Source organism: Malaclemys terrapin, chromosome 2 (assembly GCF_027887155.1).
Source record: "Malaclemys terrapin pileata isolate rMalTer1 chromosome 2, rMalTer1.hap1, whole genome shotgun sequence".
In the NCBI taxonomy this organism is placed as follows: domain Eukaryota; kingdom Metazoa; phylum Chordata; order Testudines; family Emydidae; genus Malaclemys; species Malaclemys terrapin.
This window is the reverse complement of record NC_071506.1, coordinates 241,915,830-241,932,846: the sequence shown is the minus strand read 5'-3', so window position 1 is coordinate 241,932,846 and position 17,017 is coordinate 241,915,830. Positions and strand designations below refer to the sequence as shown.

Here is a 17,017-nt window from a genome sequence, read left to right as displayed (position 1 = left end):
CCCACAGCACAAAGCCCAGATTGGATTTTCACGCTCCTACCTCTGCAGATAGTCTTTTCCAAGAATTGGAATAGGCAGTTCTACAGCACTCCTGTACTGTGAGAGATTGTCCTTCCAGATAGGTTTTTGGTGGCATGTAAGTACCTGAAATTCCTTCTCCAACTGGCTGCTGCTGGTAGACTGGGGGAGGCAAATCAGAACATAAGGCGAAGAACTTGCTGGATAACCTTCACTCCAGCGTTGGCCTCCCTGCTCTGAGGTTTGCTCTTGCTGTACAGTGTCTGTCTTCCATCTCCAGGATAATTTGCTGATTCATTTCTCTCCCTCTTCAGACATTAAAATCCCTTCTACTCCTTCACGGTAATTGAAACAAAAGCTGTTAGTGGCATTATATTCATGAGCAGAATACTTTAAACACCTGAATCAGGGACTCCAGGGGAAAAAAAACCCACCAGCCTTTAACTTTGTATTACCAAGAAGATTTGTACATACACTTAACAAAATAGCTGCACAATGCTTCTACATGACAGGAAAATACTGTTACAGATAAATAATTCATGTTTACCATAGTGAAGACCAGATCACTAAAACACAACTATTAACACTGTCAAATTAAGGCCTATTATTAACTTACTTTTATTTTTCCCCTGCTAAAGATCAGACTTTCTTTGTATTAGAGAACAAAAAAGACAGTCACTAACAGGAATAAGGAACCACCTTATACCAAACTACTGATCAATTTTCATCACATCTGATTGCTTTATCTCAAGAAATTATTTACCTGGTAGGGAGCATTTACACAGAGCTAGATAAAGAGCTTTTCTCCTTTTTGTGGGCCATGACTGTTTAAAAGTAAATGTCAGAAAAATAATTGGTTACTGTGGGTTTATTTGAAGCTGTGAAAACGTGACTGCTCAATTTTTTCCCCATTATGTACAGCAGGGATCTCAAACTCAAATCACCATGGGGACTACACAAGGACTAGTACGTTGGCCCGAGGGCCACATCACTGAAACCTTTTCATACAATACAAAAGTATAGTCAAAAATGAAAAAGATGAAGAGTAATCTAGTATGCTATTAAAAGTCAATGTATCAACTTTTTTAAAACAGTAATGCGAAAAGTCAGTGCTAATTTTGACAGTCATTTCATTTTTGGCCACTTAGCTGGCAGCGTTTTGCATCAACCAGAGCATCAATATTAGGTTTGATAGCCTGAGACGAAACCAATCTCAGTGTTGCTTGCAAATGTTCATCAGTGACCTTAACACAGATTTGTTAGTCTTCATGGAAGAGAAAAGCTGTTCACATATATATGTACTTCCAAACATTGCCATTACCCCTGCAGAAGCAGAGGGAGGTGTCATGGGGACTGATGGGCTAAGAACCATTGGCCATGAGCATGCGCTGAACCTCACAGAAGTCAGCGGGCAGCACCTTTCAGCCTCAAGTCACAGCCCAGAACAGCAAGGGACTGGGTCGCAGGTTTTGACTCTCCTGCACTTGGGTCATCTCTCTGTTAAAACTTCCTTTGTGCGGAGCTGAGGTGCCTTCTCCTCCACTCAGACCAGTGGGATCTCAGGGTGCTTAGCACCTTTCAGCATTGGCTCTGATAGCACTTGTGTTGCAACAAAGCCCTGAAGCCAAGGGGAATGACAGGTATGATTCAAATCACGCCACAGAGATGCCCAAATAAACAACCCCCTCTCCCAAACTGCTCCAAGTTAATCTCTCCTCTGGGTCTTCCTGTGAATCCTGGCTCCTGTCAGGGGCAGCTCTATGTCATGCTTGGGGTGGCAAAAAACAGTAAGGAGGTCTGCCGGTCCCGCGGATTCAGTGGCGTTTCTGCGGGTGATCTGCCAGTCCCACGCCTTCGGCGTACCTGCCGCCGAAGACGCGGGACTAGCGGATCTCCCGCAGGCATGCCACCGAAGGCTGCCTGACTCCCGCCCTCACGGCAACCAGAACACCCCCCCGCGCGCGCGTGCCTTGCCACCCCAGGCACATGCTTGGTGCGCTGATGCCTGGAGCCGCCCCTGGCTCCTGTGTATCTCTGTTAGACTGTAAGCCGTCTGAGGTCTTACCAAGCACATTGCTGGCACCTAATGAAAAGAGGGGTGTTACCATAGCCACAAGAGGTATCTAGCTGCATAGGGCTTGTGTAATGAGGGAGCAGAAGGAAGTAGAGGGGCAGGGAAGAGTGCAGCTTGGAACCCCCTCCCCCCATTTTGCAAATCGTGCTTGTTTCCAGGGGAGAAGCGAGGAGTTGGGGGCTGTTTTCAAATGTGAAAACTCTGTGATGCCCCGAGAAACTAGTGAGGGGCTGGCTGAGAAAAAAAACACAACCCCCCACCCCGTCAGCCCAGCACAGTAATACAGCCTTGCCAGCCCCTGCAGGTCTCCTGCCCAGCCTGTTGTTCTCCCTCCCTTCGGCTGCTCGTGGCCCTACAGCGCCAGGCTCCACTTAGTCCTGCCGCAGCCCACCCGCGTTTGTGTGTGGCTGGGGGAAGAGGGGAGCAGCCTCATGCTGCCCCACACTCCCGCCACTCCACTTGTGCGGCTTGGCATGAGTTTGCAGCCTGGCACTGGGCAGGCGGAGGAGGAAGCCCCGGGACTGGGGGGGGAGGGGGGAAGAGGAGAAGGGAAGAGCCTGGGCTTGTCCTGCCCTTCAGTTTCTTCACCTCTAGCGACACTTCAGTACATGCCCCACCCCTTCCCCGCCCCCATTCCAACCCCTTCCCCAAAGTCCCTTCTCCAAATCCCTGCCCCAGCCCCGCCTCTTCCCTGCCTCCTCCCCTGAACGCACCGCGTCCCCACTCCTCCCCCCTCCCTCCTGGAAAGTCCTAAGCACTGCCGAACAGCTGTTTGGAGTCGGGAAGCGCTGGGAAGTAGGCGGAGGAGTGGGGACATGGCACACTGGGGGGGGGGGGGAAGAGGGGGGGCGAGAGTTGGCACCTATGGCAGGCCGCAGGAAATAAGTCCATGGGCCGCGAGTTTGAACTCCTGATGTACAGCATTGTGAGCTAGGCTGTTGCCATAGTGAGGTGAAAGTATAAAATGGGTACAAAGTCATACAAATGTAAGAAGTTATTAGAGTGAGATTAAACACAGTGTGTTGCTTAATTCCAATAAAACTGGCTTCTAGCATGCCAGGTGTTTGCTGCAAAACCAAACACCTCTGCTAGGTCGGTGCTTGCTAAACATATGAAGACACAGCCTTTGCCCCAAAGAATTTAAACATATGAATAGCATGGGGAAGAAACATATCACACTTTAAGGTTATACTGACCCCAACAGTCCTCCTACTGTGCTATTACTAGCAGTTTAGTTTCTGGTAGGCATTACAGTGAAAGTGGATTTTGGAGGAGCAGTGTGTTGTATCCCCCAGGCAAGGTATTAACAAACTTTAACAGAACTTTATTTACAGTGGAAATCTCTTTACCAAGCTCTAGCTGCACACTCTGTAACTCCCCCAGCCTCCTCAACTCCTCCCCCTTCCTTCCTGTTTCCTGTCCTTTCAGATTCCCAACAGCCAGTGCTCCGGTTCTAATAATCACATGCAGCATCTAAATACCACACAGTGCCTTATGGATAAGTTCAGGGGCATCGTGGACAAGTGTGAAGTCAAGTGTCTGTGGTAATCAAAACAGTGCCATAGCTTGTATATCTTTACGGTTGCCAACCCTCCAGGACTGGCCTGGAGCCTCCTGGAATTGGTATCCATCTCCCGGTGACTATTGAAAGCAATCCAGGAGATTTTAATAGGATATTTTAAGAAAATGACATTACATCATGTTGGGGGGGGGGGGGGAATCTCCTGGAATAGCTTCAGTCAGAGTTAGCAACCCTATATATCCTACACTTTTTTCACTGGCAGAAATCACTACCACTGTATTTGGAAGTATACTTTTCCCTACACATGCAGAGCCTGATCCTCCATTCCTTATGAACTGCAGAATCAATGAAAGTTTTAGGTTTATAAGGAATACGAGATCAGGCCCCTAATTATTAAAAGGGACTGAAGACCCTTACTCTTAGGACATGTCTACACTAGAAAGGTAAGCTGACCTTACAACCATAGGCACGGACTTCTTTGAAAGCCACAGGGTGCTCGACCCCACCTCTGCCCCAAGTCTGCCCCCACTCCACCTCTTCCCAACCCCTGCCCCAAGCATGCCCATCCCTGATTCTCCCACTCCCTCGTGCATGCCGCAGGGGTCGCCGGCGGGTAAGGGGCAGCTTGGCTGCTGGTGGGTGCTAAGCACCTGCTTATTTTTTTCCATAGGTGCTCCAACCCTGGAGCACCCACGAAGTCAATGCCTATGCTTACAACCACTGCAGTAATTACTGTGGTGGTTCATGTCCACATTACCCTCCCTCTGTCAGTGGTGCCTGTCCTCACCAGGAGCCCTAGAACTTACTTAAGAGGGGCAGGGGGCTGAGAGCCCCAGCTCTCAGCTCCACATGCAGCTCCCCACTGGGAGTCCGGCTGCCCCCCGCCCCCGGCTCCCTACCGCTTGGGCCGCGGTACTGCCCGCTTGGGCGCTCAGCTCCCTGCTCCCCTCTGCAGCCAGGCTCCCAGCAGGGAGTCAGATGGGTGCAGCCCAGCGGGGAGCACTGTGCCTCTGGGCAACAATTCGGCTGGCAGCAGGGTGCCAGGCAGGTGCAGCCTGGCTTGGAACCAGGCTCTAGCTGGAGCTCCCACCGGCCCCATGGCTGGAGCCATGAAATTGACATGCAAGTAATGCAGTATCTACACAGCCACTACATTGCCCTGACTACACCAATGTAAGCCTTACACCTCTCCTGGAGGTGGTTACTATGTTAGTGTGGCAGGGCACTTATATCAGCAGGAGCAAGGTGATAGTGTGTACACTGATATAATTAGGTCAACGTAAGCTGCCTTACATCAACCTAACTCTGTAGTGTAGGCCACGCCTTAGTTAGACCAAGAGCAAGTTACTGAAGGCCATTTTGTAGTAACCTAGTGGCAAGTTTAATATTTTAAACCAGCAGCCAAAGGCAACTCTACTGCAACTTGCAATAACAACGTTGTGCATGGCCCCAGCGGTTAGCCAATGCTGAGGATCTTGCCAGGCTGTTTTCTTTAGGAGGAGAAATTGATTATGGAGTCAGGAATTTCTTTGGTGCAGTCCTGTTTATTTATTTACAAAGACTATAGATCACCCAGGAGGTGGTTTCTTGTTCAGAAATCCAAGCGCTCTTTTCCAGCCAGTCCTGTGTCCCCAAATCTGTCTCTGCTCCCTCTCAGGGCTATGCTACGAGCTCTTCTCTGAGGCTTCTTTTAGCTTTCTAGACCATGTCTACACTAACACTTATGTCGGCAAAACTTATATCACTCAGGGGTGTGAAAAACTCAACCCCCGATTGACATAAGTATCACCGAGAAAAGCAGTCGTGTGCACAGTGTTATGGTGGGAGAGCCGCTCATTTAGGTGGTTTTATTATGTCGAAAGGAGAGCTCTCTCTCCTGTTGGCATAGAGCGGCTACACGAGCGACCTGAGAGTAGCACAGCTGTGCCACTCTAAGATCAATACTGTGAGCATGGGCTTAGTCCTGTCTGCTTCTGACAGATACAGCTCCATCCCTCTATGTCCTATCCTCTGCATTTTCAGTCATTCGGAGAAAAACTCTTATTCTCCTAAATTAGTTCTTACTCAAGCCTTCCCAGGTGGCCCAGCACTTCAGGTGATGGCCTCTATTGTTCCACAAAAGGAGCTTAATTACTTCTTCTATTTAGCCTGAATGAAAGGTGGCATCAGATTTAACGATGTCTAGGACTGCCTTAGATCAAAGATACTTGCTGGCAGCCACCCACACAGATTAGGTGGTGCTAAGAAAACAAAGACTTGGGCCATGTCTACGCTACCAACTCAATTTAGAGGGTGTGATGAAGACACGCTGAGTTGATGGGAAAGCCCTCTCCCGTTGAGATCTGTACTCAACCTCCCTGAAAGGCAGAAGCTAGGTCGACGGGTAAGCATCTGGGAGAAGCGCTGGTGTGAACAGTGCTATGTTGGCGGGAGACACTCTCCTGCCGACATAGCTACCGCTGTTCTTTGGGGCTGGTTTCGGTATGCCAGTGGGAGAGCTCTTTCCCGCCGGCATAGAGCAGCTACACAGGAGACCTTACAGTGCTGCAGCTGTGCCACTGTAAGGTCCGTAATGTAGACATAACCTTATTTAAGGCCTGACTACTTTTCTTTTTTTAAAATCTCCATTTCCAAGAAACCTCTCAAGGTCACTTCCAGTTCTATGATATAGGTAACAGGTGGCAGACTTTATCCCTGTCCCAAAGACCCTATGATCGATATCTTTGTTCCATGCACCATGAGGCTGGGGTCTCTTAGTACCACCACCAAAAAAAACCCTCACACCACCATCCATACCACTACGAATCAGAGAACTGTAGGACAGAATTTAATAATTAACCATGCAGGGCTTTCTAGTCACCTTGAAGTCAAGAGGAGCTTTCACATACACTTCAAAGGAACCAGGATTTTGCCCTCATGATTTAATGGTGCAGGGGGGAGAACAGGACCCAGTCCTCTTCAGGAAAACTGTACTACTTTATCCTCCTAGTAAAAAGTGCATTATATCATGTCACTTATGGGAATTAAAAACAACTTAAGAGCCACTATACCCAATCAGATTGTTGAATACTGTATTCTGGTATCCTGCTTCCAGCAGTGGCCAAAACGTAATGCTTCAAGGGAAGTGATCCAGCAGGGGTGTATCTGTTAGCAGCTGTACAAGACTGGGAGCCCTTTCTAATCTTTGTTATCAAGTCCTTGACTTTGTTTTTAGAATAGTGCCAGCAATAGACTATCTGTCCTGAAGTATGGTATGTGAATACCTTTATTATAACAGCATAGCTAAGAATGTTTTGTTACTCATAGAGCTTACCAACCACTTTTAAAGAGCATTCCAGAGCATTTGGCTGGGAGCCATTGGTGGCAGTGAAAGGCACAGGGTAACTATATGATATGCAGAAAGTTTTAGAACATTTTATTTTTATTTTTATTAGCACTAGAGATGATGGCAAATACAAAGAAGCAGGAGTGTAATGATATTATGGAACAGCACTCAAGGGTATTAAAAAACCTGAAATTTGTTTTGTTCCAAATATTACATAGGGGGGGATTTTAGCAGAGATTTGCAGATTTGAAAATAAAAAAAAGATGTTAGATTGTTGTAGGTGTTTTATGGTGAGGTTTTTTTTTTTTTTTTTTTTTTTTTTAAATGGAGATATCCCATCTCCTAGAACTGGAAGGGACCTTGAAAGGTCATTGAGTCCAGCCCCCTGCCTTCACTAGCAGGACCAAGTACTGATTGTGCCCCAGATCCCCAAGTGGCCCCCTCAAGGATTGAACTCACAACCCTGGGTTTAGCAGGCCAATGCTCAAACCACTGAGCTATCCCTCCCCCCTTTTGAACAGAACCTGATATGGAGAACTGTTTCCATGCAGGGCTCTTTGTTTTAATGCCAATTAAAAGCTGTGAAGGGAGGTGATTTAGACATCCACTTCAACATTGGAAATTGAGACAAAATATTGTTAACACAAAAGAAGCAAATAGTTAGTTGTTTATCCATGCTGGCGGAAGGATGAAATATAAACAAACAATCTCTATGGTACAGACTAGGTTAAATTTGTTAGTTTTAATAACAGCATCATCACCAAGGAATAACTGGACTATATTTACAAAAATAAAGAACCAGAACACTGAAAAATACACAAAATAAAAAATTAACCAACAAAATGAGTTATAATAGTCCCAACCTTCAGAGCACAGCCAAACTCTAGTTACCTACCTCCTGAAATTGCTACTGGACCAAAACCTCCACCTCTCCTGTAACTTCTTATTAAACCGAACAATAACTAGTTTCTGCTGCAAGGCTTCTAATACAGCAAACTCAGACTGTCTCACTAACTGCTGTTTGATATTTGATGCAGCTGCAGTTTCCTTTAATTAGTCACAGATGGGCAGGGCTGGGTCTTATAGCATAGTACTCAAGTGTCAGAAAGCAGCTGACAGATTCAGAGCCAAATTTTCAAAAGCTTGTGCAAGCACATACTCCCATATGGCTGCTTACTTGGGGGAACAAATGGGAAACAGGTGTAAAAGGGGTTTTCCAGTGGGGCAGCTGAGCCTTTGCAAGATATAACCTTGCTGAAAGACAAGTGTATGCAAATAAATTGGGTTGTGGGTCTGGCTCGAGGATAAGCATACAATGTCAAACCTCTGGATTAAACAAAAAGAGACTCTACTTTCATTGGGAGATATACCAGTCTTCCTTCCCAACTGCAGCTGCGCACAGTTATGCTGCACCACTCAGCTAGCTCTGGTGTTTCCAGCCTGTGAGCCACAGCCGAGCAGCTGATAGCACTCACTGCAGCCCCAGAGCTAGATCTGGCTCTACCATACAGGGACATCAGGAAATCAGCAAAACATTAGGGGCAGGCCCAGAACTACAGGGGACAGAGGTAAGGGGGCCAAGGCTGGGGCTGCAGCTAGGGGTGGGTCTGGGAGCAGCGCCAGGGCTGGAGCCATGGCCAGAGGCTGGGGGTGGAGCCGCAGCCCAGCTGGAGTAGGGGCTGGTAGCCAGACCTGTGGCCAGGTGCGGCTCCATTCCCAACCCCGACCCCCTCCTCCCCCAGCCTTGGGTCAGAAACCGAGCCAGAGCCAGAGCCAGGGACTGAGGGTGGGAGTGGAGCCGCACCGAGACTGGGGACAGGGCCAGGCACCGGTCTGGGAGTCGAGGACACGGCTGGGGGCAGGACCGGAGCAGAGCTGGAGGCAGAGAGGTGGTGCTCCCTCCCTGTCCCTGCTGCCCCCCCAACATTCTTCCATACCGCCCTAGGGGGGTGTGCCCCATAGTTTGGGGCCCTCTGGTGTAGGCACTGTGTTACTTACATCAGCTGATGGCTGTCATTCTTGTCAATTTCAAGGCTCCATGCTGGAGCCTGAAAGTGACAAGAAAGCCAAGGCTGGTGGTGGGCTCCAGCCAGAGCCCAGCTTCCCCCCATCCCAGCTCCCCACTCAGAAAGCAGCGAAGCCTGGATGGCTGCCCCTGGTGGAGAGCAAGGAGCCAAGAAGCTTGGGGGCAGCTTGGCTCCTAGCAGGGAGCTGTGTGGAGCTGAGCGCCATGGTTCTCAGCCCCCCCACACTATCCGTCTTTCATTGGTGGAAGTGATCCTGGTGAGGACATCCTCCACCAACAGAAGGAGGGTAGTGTAATTACTGTGGTTATTCTAATAATGGTCAACTTAAGTTTGTACTGTAGATATGCCCTTACCTATGCACCTAAGCTGTTTCTTGCAAGAAACAACAGAGGAGGTGGTGCTGCCGTCACCTCTCCCTTATGACGTTTAGCCTACTGGTTAAAAGCATTCAGCTGGGACCAGGTGTGCAGGAACGGGGAGGGAGGGGCATGGAGCCATGGTCCCATCACTTTACAAGTGGAAGAGCTATGCCCTCCACCTTTTTCCTGCCTTAAGGACAAGCCATGGCTGGAGGGGGCAGAGAGGAGCGAGCGGAGGATGGGCATCAGCGGAAGAGGCAGAGTGGGGGCAGGAAGAGTGAAGTGAAGGTGGGGCCTCAGGGGAACAGCCAAGCAGGGGCGAGGCCTTGGGCAGAGTGGGGGCAGAACGCAGGCAGAGCCTCGGGAGGAGGAGGGAGTGTGGGCAGGGCCTTGGGGGAGGGGCAGAGCATGGGTAGGGCCTCAGTGGAGGGGTGGGGCAGGGGCGGGGCCACTCTCCGGGCACCGGTTGCCCCCCTCACTTCTAGGGAGCTGCCGGTGCTCCTGGCTTGGACGAGGGAGACCCAGCTTTAATTCCCCGGTTTGCCAGATGGAGTAAAAGGCTTTGACCAGGAGTATTTCTCACCAAACTACGGGATATCCTGATATAGGGCACCCTCACCCTCTTCTGTTGAAACTGTTCACTTTGGATAAATATTTGAACAGTCAGAGAGCGAGAGAATGACTCTGCCGTCCAGTGGTCAGAGCACCCACCTGGGAGGTAGGAGACTGAGAGTTCTGCCCCCTGCTCTAATGACAATTTAATTAGTTATCCAAAGTATCATAGAATCGTAGAATATCAGGGTTGGAAGGGACCTCAGGAGGTCATCTAGTCCAACCCCCTGCCCAAAGCAGGACCAATCCCCAACTAAATCATCCCAGCCACGGCTTTGTGAAGGCTGACCTTAAAAACCTCTAAGGAAGGAGATTCTACCACCTCCCTAGGTAACCCATTCCAGTGCTTCACCACCCTCCTAGTGAAAAGGTTTTTCCGAATAGCCAACCTAAACCTCCCCCACTGCAACTTGAGACCATTACTCCTTGTTCTGTCATCTGCCACCACTGAGAACAGCCGAGCTCCATCCCCTTTGGAGCCCCCCTTCAGGTAGTTGAATGCAGCTATGAAATCCCCCCTTATTCTTCTCTTCTGCAATCTAAACAATCCCAGTTCCCTCAGCCTCTCTTCATACGTCATATGCTCCAGCCCCCTAATCATTTTTGTTGCCCTCTGCTGGACTCTTTCCTATTTTTCCACATCCTTCTTGTAGTGTGGGGCCCAAACCTGGACACAGTACTCCAGATGAGGCTTCATCAATGTCGAATAGAGGGCAACGATCACGTCCCTCGATCTGCTGGCAATGCCCATACTTATACAGCCCAAAATGCCGTTAGCCTTCTTGGCAATAAGGGCACACTGTCGACTCATATCCAGCTTCTTGTCCACTGTAACCCCAGGTCCTTTTCTGCACAACTGCTTCCTAGCCATTCGGTCCCTAGTCTGTAGCAGTGCATGGGATTCTTCCGTCCTAAGTGCAGGACTCCGCACTTGTCCTTGTTGAACCTCATCAGATTTCTTTTGGCCCAATCCTCTAATTTGTCTAGGTCCCTCTGTATCCTATCCCTACCCTCCAGCGTATCTACCACTCCTCCCAGTTTAATGTCAACTGCAAACTTGCTAAGGGTGCAGTCCGCGCCATCCTCCAGATCATTAATGAAGATATTGAACAAAACTGGCTCCAGGACCGACCTTTGGCGCACTCCGCTTGATACTGGCTGCCAACTAGACATGGAGCCATAGATCATTACCCATTGAGCCCGATGATCTAGCCAGCTTTCTATCCACCTTACAGTCCATTCATCCAGCCAATACTTCTTTAACTTGCTGGCAAGAATACTGTGGGAGACCGTATCAAAAGTTTTGCTAAAGTTAAGGAATAACACATCCAATGCTTTCCCCTCATCCATAGACCCAGTTATCTCATCATAGAAGGCAATTAGATTAGTCAGGCATGACTTTCCCTTGGTGAATCCATGCTGACTGTTCCTGATCACTTTCCTCTCTTCTAAGTGCTTCAGAATTGATTCCTTGAGGACCTGCTCCATGATTTTTCCAGGGACTGAGGTGAGGCTGACTGGCCAGTAGTTCCCCGGATCCTCCTCCTTCCCTTTTTTAAAGATGGGCACTACATTAGCCTTTTCCCAATCATCCGGGACCTCCCCCGATCGCCATGAGTTTTCAAAGACAATGGCCCCGCAATCACATTTGCCAACTCCTTTAGCACCCTCGGATGCAGCGCATCCGGCCCCATGGACTTGTGCTCATCCTGCTTTTCTAAATAGTCCTGAACCACTTCTTTCTCCACGGAGGGCTGGCCACCTTCTCCCCATATTGTGCTGCCCAGTGCAGCAGTCTGGGAGCTGACCTTGTTCGTGAAGACAGAGGTAAAAAAAGCATTGAATACATTAGCTTTTTCCACATCCTCTGTCACTAGGTTGCCTCCCTCATTCAGTAAGGGGCCCACACTTTCCTTGACTTTCTTCTTGTTGCTAACATACCTGAAGAAACCCTTCTTGTTATTCTTAACATCCCTTGCTAGCTGCAACTCCAAGTGTGATTTGGCCTTCCTGATTTCACTCCTGCATGCTCAAGCAATATTTTTATACTCCTCCCTAGTCATCTGTCCAATCTTCCACTTCTTGTAAGCTTCCTTTTTGTTTTTAAGCTTACCGGAGATTTCTCTGTTAAGCCAAGCTGGTCACCTGGCATATTTGCTATTCTTTCTGCACATCGGGATGGTTTGTGCCTGCACCCTCAATACGGCTCCTTTAAAATACAGCCAGGTCTCCTGGACTCCTTTCCCCCTCATATTAGCCTCCCAGCAGATCCTGCCCATCAGTTCCTCAAGGGAGTCAAAATCTGCTTTTCTGAAGTCCAGGGTCCATATTCTGCTGCTCTCCTTTCTTCCTTTTGTCAGGATCCTGAACTCTACCATCTCATGGTCACTGCTGCCCAGGTTGCCACCCACTTTTGCTTCCCCTACCAATTCCTCTCTCTTTGTGAGCAGCAGGTCAAGAGGAGCACAGCCCCTAGTTGGTTCCTCCAGCACCTGCACCAGGAAGTTGTCCCCAACACTCTACAAAAACTTCCTGGATTGTCTGTGCACTGCTGTATTGCTCTCCCAGCAGATGTCAAGGTGATTTGAAGTCCCCCATGAGAACCAGGGCCTGTGATCTGGAAACTTCTTTTTGATTTGATTTGAACAGGGGCCTTGTATCTCTCCAAAGATGCCCTAAGCCAGTGGCCACCAATTGGTAGATTGCAATTGACTAGTTGATCCTGGAGACTCTCCCAGTCGATTGCGATCTCCGGTCGCTAAAAGCCGGGTGGTGTGGTGGGGCTGCCGCTAAGGCAGGCTCCCTCCCTGTCCTGGCCCCATGCTGCTCCTGAAAGTGGCCAGCACACCCCCACAGCCCTGGGGGAGGAGGGGGCAGGGGTCTCTGCACGCTTGCTCCTGCCTACAAGCACTGGGTGCCACTGCAGAGGCACGACAGCACCTTCCGGGAGCAGCGTGGGGCTGAGGCAGGCAAGGAGCCTGACTTAGCCCCGCTGTGCTGCCAACCGGGAGCTGCCTGTGGTAAGTCCCGCCAGGCGAGAGCCCACACCCCAACTTCCAGCCCTGAGCCCCCTCCCAGAGCCAGCACCCCTACTCCCTCCTGCACCTCAACTCCACCCCCTCCTTGCCAATATTCCAACTCCTTCCCCAAATCCCCACCCCAGCCCTGCCTCCTCCCCTGAGCGCGCCACGTTCCCGCTCCCCCTCCCCCTCCCGGAGCATGCTAATGCCGCCAAACAGCTGTTTGGCAGTGGCTGGGGGGGAAACGCTGGGAGGTAGGTGGAGGAGTGGGGATGCGGTGCACTCTGGGGGGGGGAGCGGAGCTTGGCTGCCGGTGGGTGCAGAGCAAAAACCTCCATCCTTAGAGGTTTTTAAGGCCCGGCTTGACAAAGCCCTGGCTGGGATCATTTAGTTGGTTTTGGTCCTGCTTTAAGCAGGGGATTGGACTAGATGACCTTCTGAGGTCTCTTCCAACCCTAATCTTCTATGAAATCCTTTCTCCCCATCAGGCAAAGAGAGGAATTGAACCTGGGTCTCCCATATCTAGGGAGAATACTCTAAGCAGTGGGATAAAAATCGTAAAGGAGGTTGCAGCACCACCTCCTTGTCCTCAGTTTAAATGAGGACCCTCCATTAGGCATACTCAGAGTACACCTATTGCATCAGGCCCCACAGGCAAGACTGGCAACCCTCCATCTATCTTCCGCTGCTTTCAGGATCATGCTGGGCTTAGGCATGATTAGGTGTCTGGACAACTAGCGTGAGGCAGCAGGGTATGTACCCAGAGGCAGAAACTTAGCTGCTGAGGGAACTTTTGCAGCAGAACTTTAGGAGATGAGTGAATTTAGGAGCCTACAGAGCTAGGCAGCAGCTGAGCTAAGCTTTTGTGGATCGCAGTGGTTCTTCAAAAGTCTGGCACTACTTAGGCGCCCAAGTACCTTTGTGGATGTAGGCCAAAATTGTCAAACATGGGTTCCTAGACTTAGGCAGTTAAATAAAAATGGCCTGATTTTCAGAGGTCCTGACCACTCACAGCTCCTGGATTCCCAGTGCCTCTAAAATGAGGCCATTTCTTTAAATTCCCATATATGGATTTAGGGACTCACGTTTGAAAATTTTGACCTTAGTAACTGTATTGTAAGTAACCTGGGTGGACAGATACATTGTTTTCCATTTTCTACCAAATACTCTAATCACTACTGTCTCCTGCTACTTTCTAGCATAGGGAACAATAGACCACGATTGGCAATCACACCTCAGCCTCTGCTGTGGTAGCTCATTAGCATTAGGCAATTAGAACAACCAGAGCAATTACCTTTTAATTTGAAATGGCACCATTTGTACTTGGCTCCCATACAAATGGTAGACAGACACTAGCAAACTATAACTTTGCTAAGGAAGTAAAAAAAAAATATTCACAGTTGTGGACAGGATGGCTCACTGGTTTGGTAACAGGACTGGTGGCAATTCTCCTTTAGATCATTGGTTCACCTACATAACTCAAACTCATTGCTACCTGTTAGCAGCTGTGTAACCTATGTGCAATTAGCTGACTTCCACAGTTCAGCTCCTAGCAGACAGGTATCCACATCACATTTTGCATTATTTCCTCTGACCTTCTTTCCCCAATCTTTTTGGCAGTCTGAATAATAGAGAGGGCCTAGACTGAATAGGCATGAGAGCAAAACTGGTCATTCCAGGTTAGGAGTGAGGCCCACTGAACTAAGGCAGCTGCTACTCCCTGTACATCACTTCTTCACAGAAACAGGATGTCACCCTCCAGCATTGAAACGGGCTGACACTTTCACCAGCACAGAAATCTCTTAAATGTTTAAAGACAAGAGAAAAAAGAACTAGAACTTTTAACAACATCACATGGGTTTACAGTCCTTGGGGGGAAAGACAGTTAGTATTTCTCTAGGCTAATAAACAGTACAAGTGTATGAGTAAGGCTACGTTTTAGTCATGGGTATTTTTAGTAAAAGTCATGGACAGTCACCAGCAGTAAACAAAAATTTACGGCCCATGACCTGTCCATCACTTGTACTATATACCCCTGACTAAATTTTGGGGGCGGGGGCAGCCTGGGGGTGCCTCCCTGGAAGTGGCAACATCCCTCAGCTCCTAGGCGGAGGCATGGCCAGGCAGCTCTGCGTGCTGCCTCCGCCCCTAGCGCCGGCTCCGCAGCTCCTATTGGCTTGAAACTGCAGCCAAAGGGAGCTGCGGGGGCAGTGCCTGCAGGCAGGGGCAGTGTGCAGAGCCCCCTGGCAGAGCCCCCTGGCAGAGCCCTCCACCTAGGAATGTGGCCACTTCCGGGGAGCCCACTGAGGTAAGTTCCACCCAGAGCCTTCACCCCCTCCCTTACCCCAGCTCTGAGCCACCCTCCCACACCCAAACTCCTGCTGATGCTGGGGGAGGGGTTGCAGTGGCCCGAGACTGCACCAGCAACAGCCAAATGCGGCTGGCCCAGGAGCTGCCTGAGCTGCTCAGGCCCCCAGGCCAGCTACACCAGCTGCTGCAGAAGTCCCGGAGGTCCCGGAATCCGTGACCTCCATGACAAACTTGCAGTCTTATGCATGCGCTCTCAGGAATCGTACTTTGATCTATCTGCTAAAATACTTTCAACTGCTGCAATAAAGCTGTTTTCTCTTTCATCATTACAAAATTATAGTTTAGTTAAACCCATCAAAACTAGATCAAACTATTACATCAAAATAAAAATAGTTTTAAGTTTTCAAAGCTTTCACAACCATTTTTAGGTATATTTATTACTAATAAATATCAGTAAGAAAATTTAGAGCAGAGGTGTTATCAGACGCCAGGTTATGTAGGAGCAAATCCCATTAAGGGCATTAAAGACTGGTAAGACAGATAAATACTCCGGTCCCGAGCCACAAAGGTAGACACCTAAATCCCAGCCTTAGATGCCTAAGCATCAGGTTTAAACGTCTACATCCCAGTTTTAGGTTTAACTGAGATCCACAAAACTGCCACCAAACTCTGTAGGTGTCTAAACTCACTCAGCACCTAAGTTTTCAGAGTAAAAGTTCCCTAGGTGCCCAAGTTTCTGCCTCTGAGAATGCATACTGCTGCCTCCTTCTGGGTATCCAAATGCCTATCTCCGGCATAAGCCTCAGAGCAATCCACAAACTGGGGATAGCAGACAAATACATAACTCTTGTGGGGCCTGCTCTAGTAGGCATGCTCAGAGGCCACCTACCAGATCAGGGCCCATTCAAAATCTGGCCACTAGAGGAGGAGGTGGTTGTGGTGCTAGTGCTGCCAACATTATAACTTAGAGCATTTATTGCACTGGATGTGGGAAACCCAAGTTTAATTCCCCTCTCAGCCTGACAGGGAAAGTGGATTTGAATAGTATGTTTGTAAGCTGTTTATTGATTTATGGTATGTTTTCTCTGTAATGCTTTTGTTCTAAATAAATACTTTGCTTTATGATTATGAAGGCTGGCTGGTCATCATAGCCGTGAGAGTGCAGAACTACAGATGTCAAACTAAATTTCTAAGATGATTACAGTGAATTGCAGGAGGAATTTCAGCCTAAAGAAGAGGATCGTGGGTTCCCATCCCAAAAAGGTAACATCTAGAGGCTTGAGGCCTGAGCAAGACACTGTCAAGTAGGCCATGAAGGGATTAGAGGTGGAATTGCCTTGGCAACTGTGACACACCAACATACCACCACAAATCCAGTACATTTTCATATATGCCATTTTGCTACTTCTGCTGAAAGTAGGAGACTTCTGGGCAAAAACGTACAGTTAACTAATTTAATGCAGAAGATTTTAAGGCCTCTGAAGCATCCTCCCACAGGTATCAATCCTGCAAGCTGGTCCACCCTTAAATCTGCACATTGTCCCAGTTAAGTCAACGGGATTCCATACCGGTGCAGGAATCCACCATCCAAATCTTGTAGAATCAGAGGCATACTGAATTTTAAGGTTGTACTTTTACATCGAGCTGTAGATTGCTGTGCAACTGTTAATAAAAGTGATTACATTATTTGGGTTCCTTTATGTTTCTATATTGCAGAAATTTATGAAAAGTAACTAAAAACAGGAAAAGG

General features: G+C 48.8%; 1 long non-coding RNA gene across 2 annotated transcripts in view; it reads right to left on the bottom strand.

The window, feature by feature from the left end:
- LOC128832837 (uncharacterized) overlaps positions 1-17,017 on the bottom strand; it is a 34,506-nt gene that overhangs the window by 14,850 nt on the left and 2,639 nt on the right. The window contains exons 1-2 of one of the 2 annotated variants that reach the window (XR_008444064.1): positions 7,835-7,981; positions 145-353 (exon numbers count right to left, since the gene is read on the bottom strand). This is a non-coding gene — a long non-coding RNA (uncharacterized LOC128832837). Of the gene's footprint in view, positions 1-144; positions 354-7,834; positions 7,982-17,017 lie in introns of those variants that run through there. The other variant, XR_008444063.1, reaches the window with a different exon arrangement.